This window comes from Leuciscus leuciscus (assembly GCF_965113295.1).
Source record: "Leuciscus leuciscus genome assembly, chromosome: 3".
NCBI classification, from domain to species: Eukaryota; Metazoa; Chordata; class Actinopteri; order Cypriniformes; family Leuciscidae; genus Leuciscus; species Leuciscus leuciscus.
In genome coordinates, this window is record NC_138727.1 from 42,765,391 (window position 1) to 42,771,107 (window position 5,717).

General features: G+C 34.3%; 1 long non-coding RNA gene across 1 annotated transcript; it reads right to left on the bottom strand.

Moving 5' to 3' along the window:
• Positions 1-837: 837 nt before the first annotated feature.
• LOC309494893 lies at positions 838-1,816 on the bottom strand. Its single transcript, XR_014204474.1, has 2 exons — positions 1,596-1,816; positions 838-1,360 (listed from the first exon to the last, which is right to left on the bottom strand). It is a non-coding gene; the product is annotated as an uncharacterized lncRNA (long non-coding RNA).
• Between the last annotated feature and the right edge of the window lie 3,901 nt (positions 1,817-5,717).

Genomic DNA, 5,717 nt, shown 5'->3' on the forward strand with positions numbered 1-5,717 from the left:
TATAAAATGGGTTTTAGAGGTGATGCACTCTACAGTACTTTGACAGAGATTAATGGATTGAATTAGGAAATGTCATGGCACCGTTTTTGTCAGATCAGGTAAGATGGGTTCTTGCTGGGCTCTGTCACATATCAGATGAAAGAAGACAAACTCTCTAAGCCTTTATGTGGGGGGCAAAAGTGAATTGATAGGTATGTAAAGCAATAATGTTCAGAAACTCATGAGAGTATCGTGTGTGACAAATTGAGAGACAATTACAGTGATTGAATGAAAATCACTATCATGGCTAGGGAAATTGTGGGAAAGTGGACAGCAGATGGATTTTTTTGTCATACAACTTGAAACATTTTCCGTTGTGTTTCTTGGCAAATAATAATCAACTAAGTGTAGGTTAAAAATTGCTTTTAAATGTCTATCATCATCCTCACTGTTCTTTCCGTAACTCATTGTCAAATGCAATTACAAATTAGATATATTATTAATAACAAACACACAGCATTATGAATCTTTTAAGAGACAATATTAAAATGAATTGATATTAAATTATGTTTGCATTCTCCCCAAAACTATAAACTAGCATTATCTCATATTTGAATCATTGAAAATAATACATCTAAATTATATATTGCATAATTGCTGATATCTGAATTATCATCGGAGGAGTCAGGAAACAGAATGGTTTGCCCTTCGGCATGTGGAATTAGACAATTTCCTCCATTCAAGACATTCAAGGTTATACACTCTAAAAAGTTTAACTATGATTTACTCAATTTTTTGGGTGAAAAACAAAACAAAACAATTTAGTACATTTTAAAGCTGTGAAATCAATGAAATATACTGTATGAATTGAGTAAATGCAAGTAAAAAAAATTAAGTAAATCTGAGTAACTGCATCTGGTACATTAACAAATAAAATTGAGTAGAAATCATTTAACATTTAAACATTTAAAAAACAATATTTATGAGTAATATTAACTGTTTTTATTTATGAGTAATATTAACTTTTTCTATTTCCTCTAAACCTTTGTAAAATAGTATTCCATACAACCACCAGTATAACATGGCCTTTATTGTCGATGAGTACAGCAATACAGCATATTTTACACTGTTTTAACATGTATACAATATTGTCTACATTTAAATTCATTTAACAAATATTTTAGAAGTAAAAATTAAACATTTAAACATTCAGGTAACCTAATTCAAGTGTAATCAACCAGTCTGTTATCCAATTTCCACCGAATCAGCGCTGGTTCTCGTGCCGGAGACGGACTCGTGCTATGGTGAACTTCTAACTTCAGACCGCCATCCTGCGTTTCACTCATAGCCGAAAGATACTGCGAGCGACTGACTCCATAACCTGCCAATAAACAAACAGTGCACAGTTCTGATGACATTTTATCATCCAAATTAATTATATTCATTATCATTAGGAATAAAGTCGTGTGTTTTATGCAAGGCGTTTCAATCACGCGAAAAGACAGGCGCGACTCTCCTTTAGGTGTCACATTACTCCTCTGTAAGTTGTTTTGCATGAAATAAAATGATTTAAAGCACAGTAATGATTTTATAGATAAAACAAAACATACACAAACCTGAATTTCACAGAGGAAATGCACCAATTCTGTGACGCTGAGAAGAGAGAACTGTTCTGGAGACTGAAGAGAGTTCAAACACACTCAACCATTGAGTTGTCGTCACGTCAGAGGGTGGGGGAGGGGTGCATTGTTTTAATTGAGTAAACTTACTCAATTTCGTAAGTGTGTTAAATATATTAATAATATTGATTTGAATTAATTAATATTTTTGTTTCTTGAAACAGATCAGTTTAATTCTCCATTCTCAAATATTTTGATAGAAATTTCACAAATATATTAAAGCTGCCGTCAGCAAACATTTTTTGATCATATTCAGTGTAATCGACACTATAATCCGACAGAACAACATAAATAAGGTGGTTTTAGAAAAAACCCGAGCTTATTTGTTTTGCAAAAATCCAGCGCTCCCGCTTCATCAGGTCCAAACATTCAAAATTTTGGCTAATCGACCCAATCTGCCAGACTTGCAGACGGCAGCTTTAAGTGTATTAGAAATAAATAATTGGTTAGTCAAATACTAAATTCTTTTAGTGAAAAAAACTTAAATATAACTGTAGATTTTAGATAAAATTAACTGTTGGATTTTTTGTCATTTTTAGTCATAGATTGTATTAAGTTAATAAAGTTAAATATTACTGTAATATTTACTAAGCCACATAATTATTTTTTTAGAGTGTATCTGAAAATAGATTAAAACCATGTGTGTCTTTTAAAAGATCAAATAGCAAATTATTTATTTTTTCTTTTGTAAAACTCCCTTTTAAACATGAAAAGAGAGAGAATGACTTCTTTTGTCTATTTTCTAATTCAGAAAATAGTGCATTTTCAACAGCCTCCTCTCAAGATTGCCTCTCAATGATGTAGTCTAACTAACTCTATCACAATATCCTGTTTATATCCTGACTCACATTCACTTCATATGAAGCTACTCTAAATTATATTAGATTCAACTTTATTGTCATTGTGCAGGGTACAAATACAGAGCCAATGAAATAGTTTCCATCTAACCAGAAATGTTTATTTTTATATTATTATATAAACTAAATAGCAATATATTATTTAAATAATAGAGCGCAAGTGCAAACGTTATGGCTATAGGCAAGAGAACAGTGGAGAGCATGATGGGGATAGAAATAGACACGGCACAGTGTACAGTGTACAGTGATTATGGGGTGTAAAATACAGATTATCATTTCAAATAACAATAATAGAGGTAATAACACTTTATGACCACCACAATTTTCCTGCTAACCTACACTTCATATTTAGTTTTATTTGTATTGGTATATTATTGTTACATTGTCAGTTTGTTTTGATTTCTGTCTTTGTCTGTGTTCTGTCTATTAGTTCAGTTAAGCTTCCTCCGCCCCTGCCTGTTTGTTTCCATAGTTACTTATTGATTAGTTAGTTCAGTTCAGGTGTGTCTTGTTAATTTGTCTCTTCAGTTCTGTCTGTTTATACCCTGTGTTCTGTCTTGTTCTCTGTCAGTTATTTTACGTTGCAAGTGTAGGTTGTTCTGTTTTTTGTTCTGGGTTTATTTTGTTTAGTTTGAGACTGTTTATTAAATATAATTGCTGCACTTAGATCCTGCTTCTGCCTCTGCTTCAACCGAAATTGTAACAATTATAGGACTTTAACTATTTTCTTTCAAACATTTTTCATGATTGTAATTATTAAATCCTGACACTTTTAATGCAAGTAACATGAAAAACAAAACTAAATACTCTTAATTCTGTGTGATTATTTACATTAAATCATATGTGGTATTGACAAAGATTTCAAGCTCCTGCCATTACTTCCTACAGAAAGGTTATGTACATTTAATTAAAAACTTTTGAAATATCTGCTAAATACATATTTGACAATATTCCACATAAATAAATTAAAAAACTAATAAAGAACTGTCAATTTACATCTGAAATAAATTCAAAGCTTATTCTTCGTACTATTTCACTATAATTCGCAGTGAACAAAATAGAAACATCAGTTTAATAAATCAGGGAGGGAGAGTACAATAATTTTTTGTCCTTTTATCTTTGAAGGTTCCATTTCTATCTCTTGTACTGAATAAGACAGTATCATTGTGCCCATATTCTGACATTTTAACTGCTGTCTTTATGTAAGAATTTACATAAATGCAATTGATCACATAAGACGTGATATTGAATATGCATGGCTAAATTGCTGGTTTATGTTTAGGAAATGAGTGTAGCTGAATTATAGGTATAAAAGCTTAAACACGCTCTGAATATGGACTACGGATTGCTAATTGCACACTTCTGAAGTTAAACACACCACTGAGTTTTGTGCAGAAAGCGCTCTGATGCATCACGCAGTACAGCGGTTTTATTAAAATCAATCGGAGGGCAGTGAAAATATGATTGACGGCCGGATCTCCAATTCAGACATAAGAGGCCTATGCCTAGCACAGTGCCGTTTTCTTAACTTCCTGTCTCAGTAATTGCCACTTACTACTTTCATGCACTTTTTAACATGTAAATTTGAATATAAAAGGAGTCTGAGTAATTCTGTGGAACGAGACAAAAAAAAAAAAGAAAAAAGAAAGAAAAAAAGAGAAAAAAGAGAATGTGTGTGTGGCTACCTGTAGACCTTAAAATGAAATGATGCGGTTTCAAATTAAAAAAGGAGAGATATACAAAGAGACTGGCATCCTCAAGGTATCCCGTGGTAGTGGTGTGAGGCTTGATTATTGGAGGCCTGTGGTTATGATAAGAAGACATGAATCATAAGAAGCTGTCAGAGCTCTCCTGTTTCTCTGTGAGACTGTTCTGAGAGAGAGAGAGAGAGAGAGAGAGAGAGAGTGTGTGTGTGTGTGTGTGAGCAGAGGCAGTGATGGCAGGTCTCTGGGCCATGGCTGTGTTACATGACAGCAGAGATCACTCTGACACAAACGAACAAAAGCCCAGACTGAACATACATACGCAGCCGCTCATGGGAACAGGACAGACGCTCAAAGCCTTTTCGTTCTCTCAACACTCTGTCTCTCTCTCTGTGCATGGTGATCATGTTACTCAGGTTGCTGTTTCATGATAACACAGACTGTGGTTGACAGATTGCACAAGCTTTCCACAGATCCTACTGGAATAGACTATTCCTATGGAACAACTAAGAGGATATGAAGAGAAGTGTAAGACAAGACTGAATCTGAGATGCTATAAAATAAGATGAGAATGAACTGGGACTTCAATGATTCTAGCCAACAACAACACGCACCTGAATGTACATATTCACCTATACCTCTCACAGTGTAATGTCCATGGCATGGCTGCAGAAATAAATGCATTCTGTCTCAGCACGAATGACACTTTTGACTTTTGAGAACAATGTGCTCAGAGAGGTGGTCAAGATTGTAAAGAGCACTTCTGGCTCTGAATCTAAAAGCCAGCTCAAAAACTAGTGTGTTAAGTCCTAGGGAGCTACCTTCTAAGGCGGTATCCTAACCACCATGTAACCACATAAAATACAAGCCGTAAATAGCGCTGAACAAGACTGGTGGATTTTGATGTTATCTTAGCAAACAGAACACAGATATATAAAAAAATAACGTCTCGGTTATCAGAATCAGAATCAGAATCAGATGTATGATAACCCACGTTCCCTGAAAGAGGGAAAGGAGATGTTCGTCGGAGGGATCCGACAGAAATGGGATCTTCGTAGAGAGGCCAATCTACTTCAAGAGAAACTAAATGAGCCAATGCACACTGGCATGCGATAATTGCGCCAGCTGCTTCTATCACGCAGTGCGGGTCCATAATGAGCAGAAGGTGCAACGCATCTTTGGTTTTCGCTGAGGAGCCGAGCCAGGGACCGGATCCTTCCGACGAACGTTGGAGTGACCGACATGAAAGGGAACAAAAAACAATACTAATAACACTATATGATTAGATCAGTTTCATGATTTTACATTTTGTAGAAAGTTTTAAAGTTTTAAACCAAATTAGAATTATTTTTCCCCACTCACAAGAAAAAAGAAAAAACTAAAATGATTGTCTATGCAAAATAAAATAAAATAAAAGAATACAAAACACAAAACAAAATAAATCAAAACAAAACACAACACAACACAAAACAAGACAAAACACAAAACAAAATATGCAC